Raw genomic sequence first — 23,958 nt, forward strand, 5'->3', positions numbered from 1 at the left:
AAGTCAGAAAATAGCCTCTCTGCTTCCCCATTCAACTTCATCATCAGTGACAACTGTAGGGACTTATCAAGCAAATAAACAATGCTGATTTTCTATTCAAGGAATGTTGACACCGGGGGAGTAGCAGTTCCATCTATGCTGATTCTGAGTCTGAGGATCTTGCAGTCTTCTAAACTCCTTATTTATTTATTTAGTCAGTGGCAGGGTTTGAACTCTGAGCCTGGGCGCTGTCCCTCAGCTCTTCAGCTCAAAGCTAGCACTCTACCACTTGAGCCACAGCGCCACTTCCAGTTTTCTGGTGGTTTATTGGAGATAAGAGTCTCACAGACTTTGCTACCCAGCCTGGCTTTGAACCATGACCCTCAGATCTCAGCCTCCTGAGTAGTTAGGATTTCAGGGGTGAGCCACCAGCACCTGGCTTCAACTCCTCTTTTTCTGAACATTCCAACCAGGCAATTCTACTGGTCCTTTTATTTTTATTTTTTAAGTACATCCAGAATTCAACTACCTGTCACCACCTCCACTGCGACCACCCTGGTTCTTGCCCTGTCATCTCTTACCTGCATACCACAGGTCTCCTGTGACACTGCCCCCTACAGTTTGTTTTCATCACAGTAACAACATGATCCTACTGAAAGGCAAGTCAGAGCTGGATGTTCCCGTTCAGAACTGGAGTCTCTGCTCAGAACCCTACAACAGTTCCCTGGCCATGGAGAGAGTCCTTGGTGGGGTCACTGGCATTCTTACGACAGGCAGGACCTTCAGGGAAGCTCAGGATGAGTGAGCAGCCTACTGGGAGAGGAGGAGGGCCCTACTGCAGGTGTCTGTAGCTGAGAGTATAGATTGGGGCATCCTTTTAGCTGCTCTTTGACATAACCAAAGGGCATTTGGAAGAGAGCTACTTATTGGCCATCAAGCTGCTAGGATCAATGTCATCATTATTTGGGCTCTCAAAGGAAATGTTACTTTCTTTTGTGATTACAGAGTTCTAAGGAATCATTTCTGTTACAATAACTTTTGCAAGAATTGTCTTGAGAAGTGAGCACTTTGCTTTTAGGGCAGCAAGGTGAGCTCTCCTTTGTAGGTAGTGTCTTTCTTTGAGAGGGGAAAATAATAACATTGCACTTTCCTCTGGGTCAGCAGCATTAGTGACTGGGCCAAGAATAATGCCATCTGACAGATTCAAAAGTGGGATCTGTCTTAGTTATGCACTTTTAAACTATCCAGTGGGGAGCCCTTTGTTCCACTTGAGCACAAGAAACAGGAGGAGGCTTTCTCTTCCTCTCCTGAGGGGTAGGTGATCCCCCCTTTTTTCCATTGGAAGAGCCTGTCACCCAATACTGTACACACATTAGAATGAGCACAAGAGTTCTTTATCTGAGTCACTCCATCTCAGTCCTATGCAACTTTCATTACGTTATTGGCTACAAGAGAAGTGTTTGGCAAGGAAACCTCAGAAGTGACAGCATTCCCAGGAGTCCAAAATCTTCTTAGCCAGGCACACAAGCCCTCTCTATGTGGATCAGAGGCCAATGTCATTTTTTTTTACCTACAAACCTCACTTGTTATGGATATCTCTGATATCCTAGGTTCTATTCTGTCTACTCTTTTCATGCTTCAGAAAATATTTTAGAAAGGAACTTCTTTACAATGTGTCTCAGGCTGCTTCCTGCTCTCATTTCCCTACATAAACACAGGGTTACTCCTGTGAATTAAACAAAAATCATGTCAGAAAGCAGAGCCCAACAGGCCCAGGAGCCTCAGCCAAGGGACAGGTGCCTTCTTTACATCAGAAGGGAGGGAACCGCATATTTACTGAACATTTTCTCTAAGCCAGACCTTTTGCAGATTTATTTACCCTAAGCCTTCAGTCTGAGTCTTTCCTTTATAGGATTAAACTATCAGAAGTCACATGGGCCCCTCCCTAGTCCCAACTCCTACACAATTCTTGCCTGGATTCTTGCAATGGCTTTCTAAGTGATCTCTCCATTTCAGAACCTTTTCACAACTAGGATGAGGTTTTTCAAAGAACTCCTCCTCCCCATGTCATCCCAGGCTCTTTAGCACAGAGACAGAGCCTCCACACAGACTGCCACAGCCTTGTGGGATCTGGCTCCTCCTCTGTCTGCAACCACACCTTGTCCTGCTTTCTTCTCACTCTCTGGCCTTAGAACCCACATTGCTACATTTGTATCCTGTTGCACCTAAGACATGTCTAGATGGAATTACCTTCTCAGGGGCCCACCTTTCCCATCCTCCCCAGCCTCAATTGATCTCTAGTCATCCTAAGCTCACAATTTTTCCTTTCCTTTCTCAGACCAAACTCTTGCCTACCCTGCATTAGCATAGCCCATCAAGTCCTGGATAGGCTTTCTTCCTCCTCTTGTCACATTTTTTTTCCTTTGTGCCAGTGCTGGAGCTTGAACTCAGGGTCTGGGTACTATCCTTTAGCTTTTTTCTCTCAAGGATAGTGCTCTACCATTTGAGCCACAGCTCCACTTCTGGCTTTTTTGCTGGTTAATTGGAGGTAAGCGTCTCATGGAATTTCCTGCTCAAGCTTGATGCGTACCATGATCCTTAGATCTTGGCCTCCTAAGTAGCTAGAGTTAGAGGCATGAGCTACCAGCACCCACCTTTCCTTACCACAATTACAAATCAGCATGTGATCTGGTTTCCTCACTAGGCAGGCATAGACTGACCCTTTTGTTTTTCTCACTGACTGTTCTTGGAGACTACAATTAACATAGTATACTGAGTTGTGTGGATGTGCCTCCACATGAATAATAAATGGATGCCTGAACAATTGGACCCCAAGTTCTATATCCGTTTGTGCTGAGTACTTCGCCCCACACGCCTCTTGCCATCTCCAGTCTCCTTTCCTTACAGCATCAGTTGAATGTTCTTTGTGGTCCTTCCTTGAGCAAGACTTGCTTTGTTCTTTCCCAGCTACTTAAAAATAAGATGCTGACACTAAAACGTTCCCTTGGGGTTGCTTCCTTTTCTAGAAACTCCTGACATCAGATGTGGATAAAATATGCTTTTTTCTTCACTTTCCTTCTCTCTGAGTCTCTTCCTAAGCTGTTCATATCCTTCTTTCCTCCCTGATCAAGACTCAGAACTAAGCTAGGTATGATGGTGCAGGCTTATAGAGCCAGCTACTCGAGAGGTAAAGGCAGGAGGATGATGAGGTTAAGGCCAGCACGGGCAAAGTTAGAAAGACCCTGTCTCAAAAACAAAATAAAAGACAAAAGGCCAGAGGCATGGTTCGAGTAATCAAACAATAGAGTCTGGGTTCAACTCCCAGTAGTGCAAACAAAATAACCCTCAGAACTACGGTACATGGAACAGTGGCTACTCCCCACGGGAAAGGGGAGCCATCACAGTTCAGGTGAGTGAGCACCTGTGAGCTGGAAAATAAAGGTGTAGATCAACAAGTGTTCCACCATTGGGTCACCAACTTTATACCATGAAGGAGTGGGTGGGAAAGAAATGCACAGTGGACCCAGTCTCAAGTTCTAGCAGTGTCCTTGAAAGCACATAAGCCTATCTGTATTGACAGCTAGAGCTTGACTATTCACTGGATACCTGCTCTGGTTCAGAAACTACACAGCTCCAGGAACCCTAAACAGAATAGAATACAGGCCCCTTCCCCAGTGCCGAGGTGGACAGGACACTATGACAAAGGCATGTGGCAAACAGGACTAGTGAAAGGTTCACCTCTGAGGGAAGCAGACAGGGGGAGCAGATGATTACCCCACAGAGGGATAGGGGTGCAAGACAATACATCTAAAATGGTTCTTATCTCTGTGTATGTGTATGTGTGTGTGCACGCACGCATGCACACGCATGCACTAGTACTGGGGCTTGAACGTGGGGCTTCATGTTCTTGCCTAGTTTTTTCATTAAACCACACCTCCAGTTCCAGCTTTTTGCTGGCTAATTGCAGATGAGTTTCTTGGATTTGGATGTGCAGGCTGGCTTCCAAATCAGTCTCCTGATTATAGGTGGGAGCCCAAGATGGTTTTAAGAAATAGAGAATTTTGTCAGACAAGCAAGGCAGGAGAGAGTAACCTAGATAAAAGAAAGAGCGGGAGCCAAAGGCAGAAGTTGGATGATAGAAAGCATTTTTCAATTGTGAGTATTTTCTATCAGCGAAGCAGTGGGTGACCACAGCATGACCAAACAAACAGTGTGACCACATAGTGTAGTGTCCACATTGGGACACTCCTGAGAGAAACGTGATACACGATTAATAATGAGGGCAGGGGGACAGGCACAAACCAAGACTAAGCGAGCAAGTTAAAGCTTGTGCTTTCCTAGTGAGTGAGGGTAAAGGCTGTGGCTGGTCACCAGACTAAGACAGTGATGGGACAAGGATCTGAAGGGTTTAAACCTGCTGAGGAGCCAGAATTTGACCTTCATAGCCCAGGAAATGTGGCTGAAGTGTTATAAACAGGGTAAGGATGTGTCAGTCCTGGTGTTTGGGGAAGATAACCAGGGAATCTCTGTTGGAGAGATTCAAGGTGCTGGGGTAGGAGCTTGCCTGTGATGTTCACACATCGTTTCATTCTTAATTGATTCTGTACCCAGCCTGGACCCAGTGGGTAGCAGGCTGGCTGCCACAAAGAAGTTTAACAAGAATTTCAAGTGCAAGGTCTTTCCTGACCTCTGTCTTTAAAAATGTAACCCTTTCGCATCCATGGCCACTGCCATTCAATTTTCCCCTTCTCGGCTTAATTTTTCTCTCCGTGAACATAGCAGCTGTCTGAGTTGCTCTATGTGTGTCTGTGTCGTCACTTTGGAGAAAGGCTCCCTGAAGGATCTTGACTGCTGCTTCTCCAGGCCAGGAAGACAGCACACACTTGTTGAAGGAAGAGGAGGCAGGGAAATTGCTTGGTTCCCTGACAACCAAGTGAGTAGGGGAGGATGTAGGAGGCTAGTGAACCAAGTAGTGTGGGAGAAGTGAATACAGGGAAATACTTCATTCTAGACATGTTAGAGCATGGCCCTTCCTCCACAGACCACCCTGAGCAGAGCCTTTGTGGTTCCCTGGGCCTGTGATCTGTTGCAAGTCAGGGAATCCCCAGGCCTCTTGGCTGTAAACCATTAACAGGCCTCTGTCCTGTTTGACTGCCTAGCCAAGGTCACTGCCACTTCTATTCCCCATACTCCCCTCCACCCCCACTCCCCAGATTAACTCCCAAGTGCTCACAACTTGCCTGTGAATGTTTGAAGAAAAGATTGTATTTGCCACCTTAGCAAGGAGAAAGAAACACTGGCGTACAAAATTCATTTCCAAGCACATTTTTTTCTTCTTTCTTTAGTCTGAGAGGTTTAGGCACAGTTTCCCCAGAATCAAACAACCCCGTCCAGTGACTTTTCCTGCTTTGACACTTGCTTGAGGGTCCTCTGCTAGAACTGTGGCCTCCTCTTCCACCAACAGCCTCTTTTTCTCATATTTTTTTCATTTCTTTATCTGACTTGTTATTTCTGGGCCCCCCTCTCTACCCTCAAGTAAATTGGGCAAACAGACCTCAGGGTCCTTCTTCAGAGTATTAAGCTCATGGTCCATTATCCCTCCATGCCACCAAAGACTAAGAGTATAAAGGCCTTCAACCTGCCTGCATCTCCATCTGGGATAAGTGTCCATTCCAAGACACCACTTGAATTGCTTCTGGGAAATCTATGGACTTCATGACAGCAGAACCTCCAGTGACTTGCCTAGGCCTGCCTGGACATGCCAGAGACTATGCTATGGCAACAAGCTGGCTTTCTCTGGCACAACCACATTCCGCACTTTTCTGGCACTGAGTGAGAACAGAGGGATGCTGCTGGGGTGATTGGAGTCTAAAACCCCAAATTCTGCTATGTGGACAGGTAGCTGCTAAGGCTGAATTGGGACAGCAGACCTGATGTGGGAGTGCAGGGCTGAGGTAGAATTCAGAGGCAGATCAGAATCCAACAGGGAGCTAGAAGGGAAGAGACAAATAGAAATCCTGGGGCAGAGTCTACCATGCAGAAGGAAGACAGAGGTAGCATAGTGTATCTTTTAAAGAGGAAGGTCTAACTGAAAAACAGAATTAGCAACTAAAGGCCAAGAATACGCTGATAGAGACTCCTAAGAAGGGTACAAGAAAGGAGTCCTGTCTGAAGCAAACCGTTTGCAGAAGAGCATGCATGTTGTTATTTACTAGGGCCTATGCTTCCTTCAAGGTGTCAGGATGTGTCTGGGTTCACTCTTGTGCTGGAATTATCCCAATAGCTAGAATGAACAACTCACTCATTCACTAAGCTCCCATTGGGTCCATTGGCAAATCCTGAGATACAGAGGTGAACACAGACCCCAAAATTCGACTCAACTGCTTGTAAGTATGTGATAGGGCAGTTCTTCCAAAAAATATTCAAATGGGGACATTGAAAACAAAAGCATTCCAACTGGGAAAACCAAAGGAATTCAGGATGCTAAGGCGAGCTACAGAGAAACAGTAGAGCAACAGAAGATCTAGGAGGAGCTTCAGCATCTGGTACAGTCATCTACCTTCCACCTGGGGACAGACTTCCAGGAGAGGTCACATCACACTTAAAGGTGAATGGGAGGTACCAGCCCAGGGTAGATGAGACTTGTGCAGGCAACTAGGCTGAGAAATGAGATTTAATAAACACTGCCTATTATTACTTATCTCAGTTTTAGTTGTTGGTAATTAGCAAGGTAACATTAAGTGATCTAATGGTTCAGAGTGTTGTCTACTTTTCTTTGGCAAATAGTTGTGTATGTCTGAGAGTCCAGTCTGTTCCAGACCTAGAGGGAAAGGGTTGGTAAGGTCAACTCCTTCAGAAATAACCAGATGCCTAGATCCCACAGGCTGTCAGCTCTAGTTTTCCCCATGAGCATCTGTTTTTCGAGAAACTCTGCCACAGCTGACAGTCAAGAACCCAAGAGCACTCACCACTTCAGAGGAAAAACAAGTCCTGTATTTGCCTCTCAAGCTAGCTTCTGCTCTGGGGAAGATGGGAGAGGTTCATAGACAGGACCTCCTCAAGTCTATAAGGAAATGTTTCTAAAGTTAGCCTGAGGACATATTTCTCTTGCTTTCCTTCACCTTTATTGAAAATCTACACTTCATGTGGCTTTTTACTCTAGAACTTCTTAACTTACTAAGATGCTTTGTGACCAGTGCATAACATGGTTCTACCTCTGAAACATAAATGCTACATTTCAGTCTCTGCTTCTTCCCTCATAGTTTCAGGCAGCTCACTGGTACCTCCTTCTCACTAACCATGTGTGGATGTGAGTGAGAGGTGAAGAAATGGCAGGGTGTGCACCGCTGTGTCTCTAGACCCAGTGTCTGAATCCTGCTCTCTAGAGCTGCTCGTCCCCATTCAGCCCAGCCCTGACCCTCAGAGTCACAGGAGCAGGTCTTCTGGCTTATTGAGTAGAAGGCTAGGCTTAAGTTTCCGATTAAGAGTGCAAGAAAAATATAGAAAATGACTAGGAGGCAGAATCCAGAGTTTCTGGAACTTTCTGTGTGGCCTTAGGCAAGCCCTTGGACTTCACTGTCACCACCCTGGATCAGAGGCCTCTTGAAGAACTAACTTTTCAGCCCTGATCTCCAAGGCTTACCCTGGCCCTGGTTTCTGCTTGCTCTTCTTTGCCTCAGACAACTGCAGCTGTCTCCTCGTTCACTTTGTCATTCTTGTGATGCCAGCCTCAATATGTGTTTCCTCTTGATTCGAGAAGACTTGAGGCTAACAAGAGAAACTTGAGGAAAATGCACGTCATTTGTACAAACAGAAAGTGGGGGGCTTACATTTTCCCAGGCCAGTGGCCCCAATCTGGCGAATAGACAAGGGATCCAGCAAGCCAGAGAAAACTGTCTTGTGGCCAAGCCTATCCATTTTGCATCTCAATTCATAAAACCTTTACTTCCTGTCATAGACACTGTTGGAAGTTGTCTCAAGCAGTGGGGTGAAACCCTTCACACTGAGCTGACCCTGGTAAGCCATGGCTTTCTCTTCACCAGTCTTCCTTATCCACATCCCTCAAAGAAAAACATCCACTTTATCCCTCTTCCATTTGCTAAGTTTCTGCTGAGAAATCATAGATACAGTTTATAACCAATGAAGTTTTCACTGAAAAGAGTGCCTATGCATGTAAAACTCATGTTATCTTGTTTCTTCTGGATTGATTTGTGTTCTCAAAAAAATTAAAAAGAACTAATAGGAAGGAGAGACTGTGTACACATATATACTTGAAGGGTTTGAGTATGTTTGTATATTCATATATAAGTAGAGGGATTTTTATTATGAGATTGATTTATACAATTGTAGAGGCTGACAAATCAAACTTATGGGATAAGTTGTCAGATTAGAGACCTAGGAAAGTCAATGGCATAATTCTATGATTCTAGGCCTTCCTTAATTCCCTTCACATTAGGGAGAATAATTTGTTTTATTAGTCTACTAATTTAATTAATCCTTTTTTTTTTTTTTGTCAGTCATGGGGTCTGAACTCTGGGCCTGGGAGCTGTCTCTCAGCTCTTCAGCTCAGGCTAGTGCTCTGCCACTTGATCCACAGTGCCACTTCCAGCCTTTTCTGCTAGTGTGGTGCTGAGGAATCGAACCCAGGGCCTCATTAATGCAAGGCAAACACTCTACAACTGAGCCACCTTCCCAGCCCTAATTTAATTAATCTTATCCAACACATACTTATAGAAATATCTCAAGTAGTATTTGACCACATATCTGGGCACTTTATGGCTCAATGAAGTTAGCACATAAAATTAACCATGATGTCTCTCTCATGAAATCTGAACAATTTGTAACAAAATGGAGTGGAATGTTTTGGTTATGTGACTATTTCTTGATGTTGCCAAAATTATATGACATAGAAATTAGTAAGGAAAACCTTTCCTGCCTTAATGGTTGGACAAACCAAACATGCCCTGAGACATTTTGCAGATTAAGAACTAATGATATGATTACCATTTTGTTCATTTCACTGTCTGTATTTGAACTTTCAAGAAAGATCCAGTTTTTCTGTAGGATGATTTATAGACATAAATTTCACCTGATATTAATCCAAGAATGAGTCTTTCTTGAATTTTTCAAATAGCCATTTATAGTTCCTTTAATCAAGGAAACCACATCAAATAATTACCATTTGTCTATGATTTCAAGTCATCTCCACTAAAAAGAAAAGAAAAATGATTAGTTCTGAGAATGTTGAACCAAGTTATGATTATACTAAGAAAAATTGCCACCCAAGAATCAGTTGAAGTAAATAAGATTCAACCACCTTTGCTCTTCATATAAAGAAGAGATCTACCCTAACATATGTAAGGAAAGCACCAGATGATTGATTTCATGGTTACTACTACAGTTTAGATCTTCACTGGCCCTAAAGGCCCATGTGTTAAAGACTTTGTCCTCAGATTGACTCCAGTAGGAGACAGAAGAAACTTTAAGAACACAGCAGGGCCCAGCAGGTTTTAAAGGAATTGGGGACATGACTTTGGAAGAACACCAGAATCCAAATCTCTTTTTCTCTGTCTCACTTTTCTGCCATGAGGTGAGGGGTTTTGCTCTGCTATGTACAATTGCTATGACATGCTGCCTTCATCACTGGCCCAAAGCAACAAGGCTTACTGACCATGAACTAAAACTTTTAAAACTGTGAGCCAAATGAACTCTTTTTGTTTATCAGTAGGGTCTCTCCTGATTATAGTCAGGAAATCTGACTATAGCTACATCAATGCAGTAGTGTGGGTAGTGGTCATGATTATGTTGGTTGTTCTTTCCTGTGACTGCATCTGAATTGAACTGGATAGTGACTATGATTTTCCTGGGCAAACAGCAGCAGAAAGTAAGCAGTTATTGACCTCCATATTATTAAAAGTCTTCAAGAGGATCCTCAGACTGTCCCCACTACCAAATGGGAGGAAAAGTAAAGTGCATACACATGAAAGCAGAGTCCTCTCATCTTGTTTCTTGGAATTCTAACTGTAATAACCCCTGGGTGTGTGCAGGAGGAGGAGCTCTCCTTACCATATGGGTATTCAACCTACAGTCTCAATGGCAGGGGCAGAGGAATGGACTGGAGTTGCAGGAAGGCCACGAGACCCATTCGGCAGATTGCAGGTGCAGCTGCAGCTGCAGATGCGGATGTCAGGAAGCTGTGGTGTGACCCAGCAGTCAGAAGCTGCGGTGTGACTGCCACAGTGGAAATCTGCATCTTCACCTGCTATCTCCCAAACTATCAGGCCCAGTAAATCAGAGCTCTGTACCCACCTCTCTTCCTGTGGAATCCAGGCTCCAGCCAGTATCATCAAACACCAGATTGGGAATGGCTAAGTCACAGCCAGAACTCTAGAGATGAGGCGTCTGTGGAGTTTGGTGCTTAGTGCTTAGTCTCTGTCATGCAGAATGGCACTCAGGAGTGAGCTAATTGCCAGTGCCCATGACCTAGCACAGGTCCTGTGGTGTGAAGCAGTGCAAGGTACAGAAGCACACTCTTATCTCTGAGTTTTGATTTCTTACTGTATAAAAATAAAGATAAAATTCATTTCCAAAATAGTGTCTTATGAATATTGTTGTTGCATCGGTTCACCCTTTGTCCTTAAACTTTACAACTTGGGGGTGGGGTGGGGAAGAGGAGTCAAGGGGAAAGGAAAGTGGGAGAAAATGAGGGAGGGGGTAACAATGTTTGACAAGAAATGTACTCATTACTTATGTAACTGTAACCCCTCTTACACCACCCTTACAATAAAAATACATTAAAGTAAAAAAGCAAAGGTCTTACTTTATAGAATTAGGTGAAAGGACATATCCAAAATATGTGTAATAGGTCTCAGAAATCTTAGGTCCGCTTTAAATTTGAAGTGCTAGGAATCTAAGTCATGACTAATATGAATCAATCAAATTAATTTCTTTTAGGGAAGTCCATTTTTTGAGGCACAAATATTCAATTCAGTCTCTCACCTCTATCTCCCAGGGATTCCCACTGACAGAGGGTCCTAAAAGCCTTTCTAAAGGGAATGTTGAGAGAAACCTTAAGTGGGGTAACTATATGTAACCTTATCATCCAATTAGACCTCTCTGAGATTGAAAGGGAACACTGGTAATAATTAGGGAAATAGACATAAGCCAGCTTCTCTCGGGGAAATCAGGATAGTCATACTTAGCCTTAAAGCATGAGGCTACAAATCTGTCAGTTTTGCTGCAATCTTACAGGCCTAAGTTACATCATTTCAGGATGAAGCACTCTCTAAGCCCTAGGCTGAGAAAAAGCAATAGGAATATATTATTCTAGACCTGGTGGCAAGTGATAGAACTAAAAACTCAGACTGGCTTGGACAACAAGAGGACATTTTTGTTTATTAATATTATTATTAAGTAGTTGTACAAAGAGCTTACTATTGTCTAGTCAGGTTATGAGTACAATGCTTCTTGGTCAATGTCATCTCTTCTTTCATTCTCTACAATTCCGCCCCATATCCCTAACCATCAAGTTACATACTTCATTTTTTACATAATGTACAATGAATACAATGACTGCCATTTGCTCACCCTTCCTCTCTCCACTCCTGGGATTTCCCTTTTCCCTCCCCAAATGTTTCCATTTCCTAGTATTTTGATAAACAGCACGTTAGTTGTTCACTTCTGGATTCTTCCCCTAAGTATATGATCCTTTAGAGGCACTTTTTTGTTTTGATTACAGACCCATGAAGTAGCCTGGACTCTAGAATTAAAGAACCAGGAATGCAAATTGTATTAGAACTGTCACTCATATGCTATCTTTCTGTTTCTGGTCCCTAATTCTTTCTATATAGAAAACTCTCATTCTCTCAAAAGGACTTTCTTTCCTCAAGATGGATCAATGATCTTAAAAATTGTAGACTTGTATGTTCCCTATGTTTTCACCTGAAAAAAAAAAACAACTCTTCTTTTCATTTCCAGTTCATAAAATCCCAGAACACTGATCTGATAGCTTGGGTTGGGTCAGGTGACCATCCCCAACTATGGCCTAGGGAAGGATGGACAGTATCCTTCAAAACCCACATTGGAGTGACAGGGTTGAGGGGCTATTCCTAGGGAAAGAAAGTGAGGTAGGTGGGCAGAGTCATAAACGTACCCAATAGAGAGCTTTGCATTTTATAAGTATGAACTATATCTATCTGGGTATCCTCATTCCTAAAGCAGAAGTTTGAGTTTTCTTGTTTGTCTCCATTGATCAAGAATACAGATAATTACACCAGAGTCACTTTTTTCCCCCACTACAGCCAGAGTAAAAAAGTTAAAACAAAGATTGATCTTTCACACAGTCCAGAATAAGGAAAATCCCTCCATTAGCAAACAAGCAGGCAAATAAACCAAACAATCATAATAATGAAAACAAATCACAAAAAAAGGAGACTTGGGTAAAGAATGCTCACCAGAGACTTAGGATCAGGGGTAACAGGATCATGTATAGTTTAAAGGATTTGGGAGAAAGTTTAAATTAAATACCTTCAGTATTGAGTATTAAATGCCCCCTCTGAAACTCACGTTGTAACTCAATCCTCAAATTTATTTATGAATTTGGAAGTGGATTAAATGTGGTTATTAGAATGGGGCTGCCTATGGGACCAGTAGGTTTGTAAGAAGTGTGACTCTTTCTTACCACAGGATGTCTGTCTTCTGCCATATTATGGGACAGCCCTTAGCAGATGCAAACACCATGGATCTTAGAGTTTCTTAGCCACCAGAATTCTAAGAAATACAATTTTAAAATAATTTAACTAGCCTTGGGAAATATGTTATAGAAAATGGACAAAGATCTCTTGAACACAAAGATAAACACCTTCCTAGTTCATATTGAAAGGATTAAGTAAATAACACTGGTAAAAGAACTAAAGGTTGCTATCTCCTTCTGTGCCCCAAGCAGGACAGACAGTTTATAAAATTAAGTAAAGTTTCTGAATAGGGGTGTGTGTGTGTGTGTGTGTGTGTGTGTGTGTGTGTGTGTGTGTGTGTGTGTGTGTGTGTGTGTGTGTGTGTGTGTGTGCGCGCGCGCGCGCATGCACACGTGCAGATGTGTGCACATACGTCATGCATATGCTTTGTTAGAAGAAATGTTCTATCTCCCAAGAAGCTGGTATTAGGGACAATACGCAGGGATGATTGATATTTTTCATTTATTGTGAAGCTGGTTTGGCACCTTTGCCTTTTCTGTTGACACATACCTGCAATGATTGTGACTTAAACCTTCCCCTAGCACAGCCCACAGATGTCATTGTTCAATTAGCTATTGTTTTATGTGTGTGAATTCTGCCTTTCCCAGGGACATAGGGCACTCCATTTAACTTCTCTGAGTCTCATTCTCCAAATGTTGTGAAAGTTAAAGATAACATGAAAGATACTTAGGAGCGTGCTTAGGATCTGGTAGTTGGTAGTCCTAGTCAAAAGCTCCCCGCCCCTCATCAGAGCATAGATTCTATTAGAAATATCTATGCCCCTGACATGGGAAGTTTGACATTTGTTTGCCTGGAAGTCCAGCATGAGCTACTTCTGGTGAGAATTAGGTACCTCTATGTCCCCATGCACAAAATTCTCCTACTGTTCATTTTTATATCTAGTCAGCAGGGAGAAGCTATCACCCTGATCTAAACTCAGTAAACCTTGGTGCTACTTCCTATGAACTTTGATATTTCCCTTGGAGATAAATGGAATTAGCTGTGTTTGTCTCCTGAGCTTACTTCCAAGAGGAGAAACCAGCCATCCAAATTGGCTCCTGCAATTTGATATATGTACACTGCCATTCTCTTAGTCCATCTCCTTTCAGCTTCCTTCCCTGGTGCATAGATCAACCCACCTCTGAAGCCACAGGCATCCCCAGTGGCTCAGCTCCTCTGGGTAATGTCAGTGGACTCTGTGTTTAGACAGACTGAACAATGCATTGTCTAGGAGTTTTAAGGACAGCTGCAGCGGGTTTACTATTTCCATAGTGTTTGGTCTGAAACGATCCTCTGCCAGAACTGATCAGATCAAGTCTTTCTTTACCAAGTGTCTGAGTCAGATTCTTTAGAAATTAGCACTGAGATGAGGATTTGCATACAAGTAACATGTTACTTGTATGAAGGAGCACCCTCAGGAGAAACCAGCAAAAGAATGCGGGAAGCAGGGACAGGAGGTGAGAGACTTAAGATCAAATTCCAGCCTCAGCCGGATGCCACAGAGAGCTCAGGGGAGACAGACAATACCTGAGAGTTTATCCGAATCAGGGCAAGGGAGCTGTGGTCTCCAAGCCAGTGTCATTGCCCATTAGAAGCAAAAGAATGCAGATAGGAAGTGATAAAGAGGCCCTAGGATCCTAGGGCAGAGCCTCTGAAGTGCCAGCGACACCAACTACACCCTTTGGAAGATTGTATGTTTTTCTGAGTTCACATCTTTGAGAAAAAAAATGAACTAACCCTTTATGATTCATCCCTTTCCAGTCCTTAGCAAGGTTTGCATCAGCCCTCATGTGGAGCTAAAATATGCTCATTGGTTGTTGCCATTAAGTAACAAGTCATCAGGTGTTTGTTATGCACCTATTATATGCTAGGAAATACAGTAAGTGCAGTAAATTCTATGACACAACATGGTCCCTTTCCCAACAGCATTACACCATGTCTAAATTGAATGAGGACATCCTCTTCAGTTATCAACTTTGACAAAGACACTAACCTAACTATTGCTCAGGATTTTGAGGTCCAGGATTTTATCGTTGACTCAGCATTTTTCTAGGTATACTTACCAAACAGTTGTTTGGAGAATTCTAGCCATCTAGACTCAAAATAAATGTTAAAATCAAGATGTTACTTATAATGCCACTTCAGACTTTGTTTTGTTTTGCTTTGCTTTGCTTTTTTGTTTTTTTTTTTTTTGGGGGGGGGGAGGTGGTTTTAATTAACCCATGCTGCCTCCTAGTGACCACTACATTTCCTAGATTTTCTAAAATGTTGCAAGATGGTTATCATGTGAAAATGTTCCTAGCATCATGCAGAATAAAGCAAAAATTCAGTAACAGACATAACAGAAATCTGACTCTGCTGATTCAGTAGGTATAATTTAGAAGGTGATCCTTAATGCTGTGTGGCAGGTCCATTTCTTTTTTTTTGAGCACTTTTGAGGAAAACAATTCTACTCATAATACTACCATAGTAGGGTTATATAAAACACTTTGTTGGGAGTCAGAAGAGCTGGGTTCTGGTCCTACCCACATCAGTAACTATACACGTGAACTTGGGCAAGGTATTTCAGCCTTCTTGATTTTTCCTTACCTTGTTCATAAATGATGAGAAATACATAGAAGTTTGTTGTGTTAAACAAGATCATGGAGTTCAAACTTCAGTACAGAAAGCAAAACAAAAATAACAATAACAAAAAAGACAGTGGATTACTGCAAGGGCTCATGCCTTGTGTGCAACACACAGTAGACATTTTAGTAATGAAGACTTTGGTATACTTCCCTGCTTCTTATTTTTTTCTCCATCTTTCTGGGATTTAAATTCATCAGCTATAACATCAGAACAGGAAATCATTCAGTGGTTGTCAAAGTGTGTTCCCTAGATGAGTAACAGCCACATCACTGGGAAACTTGTGAGAAAAGTCTTGGGCCCCACCCCAGACCTGAGGACAGTCCCAGGAACCTGTGTTTCAACGATGATAGTCAGCTCCAGGATGGTCCCCAATGACCCGAACTCCTGGAATTTACACACGTATGACGTCCTGTCCAACCTTGTACTAGGATTGCCTGTCTGTGGCTAAAAGGCAGCCAAAGTTATGAGTAGCCCTTCCAAGTTTAGATTACAAAATATACGGTGGCTTCTTTGTTCTGTCGACCTCTTGGTTGGATCACTGAGGAAAACCTGTTGCCAGGTCTTGAAGACATTTGGGAAGCTTTTTGGAAAGGCCCACATGATGAGAAAGAGAGAGTGTACCTGCAGCCAGGTGAGTGAGCCCCTTTAGAAGTACCTCACCCCACTTCTGTCTAGCCTTTACATGACTGCAGACAGACATCTTCATTAAGTCAGGTCTGAGAAGCTACCTCTACCTTCCTGATCCACAGAGATGGGAAATGTAAATACATGCTAGTTTCAGCTGCTCTTCCAGAATAATTTGTCACACAGCAGAAGATAATAAACTGCGAGCCTTCAGGTGAGTCTGCTGCACACAGAAGATGGAATGTCACTGGCATAGAAGATTTCTTTTTTTAAAAGAATGTTTTACTGTAAAACTGATGTGCAGAAGGATTGCAGTTTCATAAGTCAGGCAATGAGTATATTTCTTTTTGAATAATGTCCCCTCTTCCCTCATTCTCTCCCAGTTTTTTCCCTCCCATCTTTCCTCTCACACAAGTCGTACAGTTCATTTTCAACACAGTGAGTATCACTGCTGTTCATCCTTTTACCACCATTTCTGTGCTTCCCCTTCCCCTCCCCAAATCAGATAAACTTACATACAAGATAAAAGGTACAAAAGGAGAAAAACAGGGAAAAACACAAAAAAGTAAAATAAAAAGACTCTCATTTCTATTTCCTAGAGTTCATTTTGATAAGCATCATTTATATGATCATATAAGTTCCATTCCAACTCAAAAATTTTGGAATTTCCTAGTCAATCAAAAACAACCATGGAATAGCTGCTGAACATGGTGGCACATGCCTGCAATCTCTATAATATTATCTAGGACTTGGAGGTAGAGGTAAGAAGATCATGAGTTCAAAGCCACCCTGGGCTTCATAGTGAATTCCTGTCAGAGGAGAGAGAGAGGGAGAGAGAGAGAAAGAGAGAGAGAGAGAGAGAGAGAGAGAGAGAGAGAGAGAGAGAGAGAGAGAGAGAGAGAGAGAGAGAGAGAGAGACAGACAGACAGACAGACAGACAGAAAGAAAGAAAGAAAGAAAGAAAGAAAGAAAGAAAGAAAGAAAGAAAGAAAGAAAGAAAGAAAGAAAGAAAGAAAGAAAGAAAGAAAGGAGGAGGAGAATGAGGAGGAGGAGGAGGAGGAGGAGGAGGAGGAGGAGGAGGAGGAGGAAGAGGAGGAGGGAAAAATGAAAGGAAGGAAAACTTGACAGAGTTGGAGATGGATGACCATACTTGATCAGTAGCCCTAAGATGAGAATTCACATTGATCTGCCTCAAGATCTACTGCAAGGAAGATTTTGATGGGAAATGAATACAAGAAAGAAAGGGCCATTTGTGAGCCTCACTTCTACAAGTCATCTACGCTTTCATATTGTTAGAGGCAGGCGAAGCTAAGCCTACAACTAGAGTCAACACGGACATGGGTTTAAATGAGTGAAAGTGAGTTTCTAATAAGCTGTAAGGTAAATGACAGGTGTTTGAGCAATGCCATATGCTTTAGAGCTGACATCACAGAGGACAAACTTCCCAGCCTCAAGCACCCTGTGCTTGGTGCCCTCCCATCATCTCCTTCCATTACGAAGCCAGTGGAGACCAGCGTGCCCAAAGGGGCAGTAAGATTTTTAATGATCCATCAGGCAAGTGACAGGAAGTAGACCGGATAGGATGGCAGCCCATTACAAAGAAAGGATGCATTTTCTGCCCTGTACCCATGTATGTCCAGCCAGTGTTCTAGACTTTCCTTCCTTTCAAAACTTAGATTGGAGTTGGAGAGTAACACCTCTACTAGTCTACACCCATTTCCCTAGCAGGCATTGTTCCTAAATACAAGCTCCCTCCTGGATGACACAAATATACCACCCAAAAAAAAGTTGGCCCCATGGTTTAAAACAACACCCTTGCCTTCCAAAGCCATTAAAGATTTAAATAAGTAATCACTCCAGAAAGCAGATAATCCATCCTTCCTTCCCTTTGCTACCTGCCTCTCAGCTGTCCCCCACCATGCTGTCTTCTGCCATAACACTATTGTTTGGGAAAATATGCTCATCTGGTTACACAGTTGTTGAAACTTGCCTATGACATGATGAGCCATTTACGGCAGTGCCACAGTGAAGGAATTAGTCGCTATTAAAATCATGTTCAAACCAGGGTGTTGCCAAGGTGCCAACATCTGGGAAAGCTGCCTAGAGGGCTTTGGCTGCCTAACAAAGACTTGGAGGTGGCAGGGGCTCAGTGAGGGTTCTACAGCATGGATGGGCAATTTGAGGCTGGAAGTCGCCTGGGGACCATGCCAAGACCCTGGGTCTTAAAAGCTTCTAGTTCACAAAAGCCAGATGTGGCCCAACGTGAGGAAGGCCAAGTCAGAAACCCTCCGGTAGAAGGTAGGAGGAAGAGAAGAAAGCAACGGGCAGGAATGGTGAAGAAAAGCACGTCATTGACCCATTTTTCATTTTCTCCATCCTACGCAGCTTTTCACAAACTCCTAACACTTACCTAAATAGCAATTAATATACAAACTAGCGTGTTCCCACTTGTACCTAAAAGTTGTAAATGTTGTAAAGTCAGCCATGTGAATGGCGGGGTGACGTGTGTGCCACATCCCAACATAAGACATGCCCATGCGTCTCATCTTTGTCAAGTCTGGATTGGTCTTGACAGAGGGGACTAGAGGCATGAATAATGTAGTTTTCTGAGTACCGGGAGTCCCTCTTGCTTTAGTGTGGGGTGCATGAGATGCATCAGAACTTTGGTCCTCAGCAGCAGGCAGATGCTCATGGTGGTGTTTGTCTTGGGCTAGCATTACATAGAGTTCCTCTGTGGTCTCCATCCCATCTCTTCAACAGGGGAGAGGCATGGGGGGAAGGGGAGGGGGAGTTATCTAGAGTCTCGCAAGATTTATTCCTAAATGTGTGGTCTTCATAGTGTTCTTTTTTAAATTCGTTTGTAAAAACATTTATTTATTGTTATTGTAAAGGTGATGTACGGAGGGGTTGCAATTGCATAAGTCAGGGAGAGAGTACATTTCTTTTTGAACAATGTCACTCACTCCCTCCAGGCTTTTCCCTCCTGTTCTCACTCACAAGTTGTATAGTTTATTTTCAACATACTGTCATGGTGAGCATCACGGCTGCATTTGTTCACTCTTTGTCCCACCATTTCTGTGAACTCCCCAATACTCTCCCAAAGCAGATAAATGAACAAATAAGATAAAAGGAAAAAAAAAAACAAAAAATGCAACAAAAGGAAAAAAACCCCTCTTGTTTCCATTTCCTGAAGTTCATTTCAGTAAATATGATTTTATGTGATCAGATGTACATAGCTATTGCATCTTTGTGATCCTCTCCTAAGTATATTCTCCTTTGGTCTCACTCTGTGTGAATGCCTAGAGACCTGTATAATTTATCATGCCTCAATATATTTTTCTTTCTTTTACCATCCAGTGTGTTTACTTCTTATAGTAGTCTTTTTACTGCAATGCCTTGTAAAATAAAATTGAAGAACTAGGAACTGATTGCAGATTTTAAAAGTTGGCATATAAAATATCTCACCATTAAAAACTATACAATAGGTAACCTTTGGTACATTTTCAATTAAAAAAACTGGCTTATAATTACTTTAAGTGTATCCAGATGACTGTAAATATCATACATCTTAATTCTTATCATTGCCTAGTTCAAGCAACATGTATGCAACTCTACCTTACTCAGCCAGTGGTTAATATTATCATTTTCTCTTAAATTCTGACCTCCATTCCACATACTTTTTAACTAAAAGTGCTGTTTTAATCGGTAAGTTTCAACTTTTACCTCATGACTTTTTTCTGCAACAAACATAAGAGGATAAGCTGAAGGCTACATTTACTTATTTTTTCTGTGAAATGAGTGTTACATTTGTTATCCAACAATCTTTTGGCAAAAGCAAACCAACAGTCTACATGTTCAGAAAAACATAGAACAATTCTCATCTTTCATGTGTTTTTAAAAAAAAATTTCCTAAGTATACATGAAACTTATCACCTTTTCTTTGAAATGCAAAATATTTAAATGGAACATGGATCAAGCCCAAATTAAGGAGAGTGCTTGGCAAGCTCTTTCCCTTTACTGAAAATGGAGGAGTTGCAGAAAGAGCTAGCTCCCTGGAGACCAGTTATTTCCCAGCATGCTTGCTAAAAATGTTGAGCATTCTAATTCTGCACTAGGAAAGGAGAGAAAGGAGGAAAGAGAGGGGGAAGAGAGAGAGAGAGTGAGAGAGAGAGGGGAGAAGAGAAAGCAAGAGCAAGAGAGACAGGTCAGAGCCCTACTCCCAAGTTTGCTGATGATGAGGATAGCTGCCTCTCATCTGTCTCTGCCTTACTCCACTAGGTTTTACTGTCAGAAGCGAGGAGTTCTATAATGATACTTGAAGGATGCTCAAAAGAGGTATTCAGTGAAAATGGTCACTCCCCTCTATCCTGGTACTCTATAACATGTCTGAGTTTACAACATCTCAGTGTATACCAAAACACACCTCTTCTGAAGCCATATTCTTTGTTTTAATGGAACTATGTACTACACAGGGGAAGAACCCAATAACAAATTTACAGAACCTTAATTGAAGTAGTTTTCATCCATACTGTCACTTCAAGTGGACACTCAAGAGGTTTTTCACTCTGGGGTAAAGACTTACATAATAAGGTATGTTTTGGTGTATATGCAAAAGTAAGAGACGGGCAGTGGCCTCTTCTGTTCAAATGCCTAAGCAAGCCCCAACCCCTGATGTCTGTGTGACTATACTTGCCAGCAGAAATAGAGGCAATAGACATGTGGTCTCATCTCACTGTGCTTTACCCTTGCCTTTTGAATCTGGATAATCTGATTGGCAGGGTCTATATCCCATGCAGAGCTGTAGCTATTTTGGGGTCTAGCAAATACAGGATTCTTTTCTTTCCCAGCTTTCACATTATCAGAAGCATCAAGAGGAAAGATTAGGATAAGACTAAGCAATCTGATTCTTGTTACCTACTCAGCCAGAAAAACGTATAATGTGATGGCTAGTCCTAGAAGGACCAAAATGGACATCTCAAACTTAATAAGAGATTAATTGAGTTTAGTATCTTCACTTCTGCTTTCTGCTTCACTCCTTCTGCTTTCTACCTTTCTTCTCCTGAGTCTTAGATTTCGGTGAAAGCCTCAACATCTGATAGGGAAACTTGTATATCTACCTTTATTCTTTCTTCCTCCTCCCACACTGGTTCTGCCTCTCTTCTTCCCCTTTAGATCTGTGTCCTTCCCTTCGTCTTCACTGCCCACATCTCATTTACAACCTTTAGCTCTCATAAGGACATTTGTACTCCATGCTCACCTGCCTCCTTGCCCTCAGTCTCTGATCATAGTGCTGTCAAAGTAAGATTATAAAGCCATAGGTCAGTTAAATTATTCATCTCTTTGCAGCCCTGGCTGCCTGAGATGATTTTAAGGTCCTAGTTTTCCAGCTGCTCTCCAGTACAATTAAATTAGGATCTCTAGGTGCTACTGAGACATCAATGATTTAAGAACAAAACAAAACAAAACCTCCTCAATCAATGCCCAGCCAAGTCTGAGAACACGCATTGCATGTAGGTCAAGGTCATGTTCCTACTGGCTCTGGAGTCACAGGCAACTGCTCCCTACTCCTAAGCTCTAGCCACACCACATGCCTCTCAGTCTCTATGCTCTGTTTTCACCCCTCTGGCCTTGCAAGGTGTGCTACTTCGAACTGCCCTACTCCTCTCTTGACCTGGAAAATTCCTACAGGTTCAGGACTAGACCTATACTCTGAACACTTGGTGCATTCTACTATTCTAGCACTTCTCACAATTACATTTGTTAGATTATTTGCAGCCCACTGGACCCTGGGCTTATTGAAAACAGCTAATTTTTCACTTGTCTCTAAGAATAGGAGAGAAATGAGCTGAATGAGCAAAAAAGGATGAGTGAATGAATGAATGAAGAAGCAATTCAGTGACATGTGTTTCACCCATTCTTCCAATTCACTCGGCTGTACTAAGTATGCTAATAACAAAAAGGACCAGAGCCATTTTTTCTCTTTCAAACATTTTTACTTGCATCCATGGACCTACACCAAACTATGAGAACAAATGATAAAAAAAAAAAATTCAATACTAGTGTGATGTTAATATCCAATTTCTCTTTCTTTTGGTGCCAGTCCTAGGGTTTGAACAGGGCCTGGGAGCTGTCCATGTATTTTGCTTAAGGTTATTGCTCTACCACTTGAGCCACAGCTTCACTTCTGGCATTTTTGGTGGTTAATTATTGAAGTAAGAATTTCACAGACTTTTCTACCTCTGATGGCTCCAAACCTTGATCCTTAGATCTCAACCTCTTTAGTAGCTAGGACTATAGGCATGACCCACCAGTGCCTGGCTTCAATTTCTCTTTTTAGAAGAAAGAAAGTATTTTCATTTGGTGCATGTGTAAATGCTCATCTCAGATAATGATGATGGTGATGGTGAAGATGATGGTAATGGCAATGGAATCCTAATCTAGGCCTGTTGCTTCAGAATGTACTTTAATACTACTTACAGTGACTTCTCCGTCTCTCAAGAATCTCTTCTCTGTAAGTCGTTAGCTCCATTATCCTGTTATGTTTCATTATGAGATCTCTATGCAATGTTAGAAATGTAGTTTTCTCCTCTCAGATCTACTATCTACAGGCTCTTTCTTTCTTGTTCTCTCTGTCTGTCTCTCTCTCTACCTGCCATACCCCAATTTTTACCTTAGCACCCCTTTCTCTCCTTGGACTTTTTCTTTACAGAGGACATCAGAGGTTAGGTGTAGGAGGCACTACTTGTAAAAGTCTCTACCTTGGAGAACACATCCTCTGACCACTCTCTTTATTACATACTAGGATACTAAGTGAGCAATAATGACTTTGAAGCTTTTCTGATTAGGTATTTCATGGCCATTAGCTCAATGTTGCATTTACAGTGTTTACAAAGAGAGACTGTCTCCTGAAATGTAGGGAAAACCCTGCAAGTTATAGGCACAGGCAAATATTTTCTGACTAGCGCTAGTTGACTAGAGGATGACAGCAGGAACCGACAAATATGACTTAAAAAGAAAAAAAGAAATCTCCTGAATGTATCTCAGGAAGTCCAGCTCAACTTTGAGAATACCAATAGCAGCTTCAGTCTGGCAAAACACTTGAATATAAACCTTTCTGTGATTTTTTTTTGTAGTACCTGGATTTGAATCCATGGCTTTATGCATGCTAGGCAAGCACTCTGCTATTTGAACCAAGCCCTCAGCAATTTTTGTCTTTATTTCTTTTTTTGAATAATTTTTTATTGTGAAAATACTGTACAGAGGGGTTACAATCAAATGAGCAAGGTAATGAGTACATTTCTTATCAAGCATTGTTGCCTCCTCCTTTGTTTTTCCCCTACCATCCCTTCCTACATTCCTCCTCCCTCCCCCTTCCCACCTAAATTGTAAAGTTCACTTTTTGACATAGCATCTTGTATATCTCCTTGTAATGGGTCAACCTTTATCCCTATTTAAACAATTTGTTTTTTTCCCTACCACTCCCCAAATTATACCAACATCAATTACAGTGAAAACAGGGGTTATACTGTGGGGGAGGGACATACAAAGCAACAAAAAAAATCACATGGTACCTTACAAATACATTAGAAACAATAGCAAGAAAGAAAAAAACCACTTGTGTCCCTATCTTGGGGTTCATTTCACTTAACATCATCTTATCTGAACTTTTCTGCCTGTCTCAGATATATACTAGTTATTGCAAATAAGGAAAATCATGCGACCTATGTTTCTTTGGGCCTGGCTTACTTCACTTAATATAATTTTTTTCCAAGTCTTTCCATTTCCTAACAATTGGGGCAATGTCTCTTTCTGATAGAGGTATAGCATTCCATTTTTTTGATCCATTCCATGTTTTTGATCCATTCATCTACTGAGGGGCATCTGGGTTGGTTCCATATCTTAGCTATGGTAAATAATGCTACAATAAACATAGCTGTGCTGGTAGCTTTAGTATGGTCTTGTTTGTGATCATTTGCATAAATGCCCAAAAGTGGGA

The sequence above is a fragment of the Dipodomys merriami genome, unplaced genomic scaffold, assembly GCF_024711535.1.
Source record: "Dipodomys merriami isolate MVZ:Mamm:240054 unplaced genomic scaffold, mDipMer1.0.p SCAF_133, whole genome shotgun sequence".
NCBI classification, from domain to species: Eukaryota; Metazoa; Chordata; class Mammalia; order Rodentia; family Heteromyidae; genus Dipodomys; species Dipodomys merriami.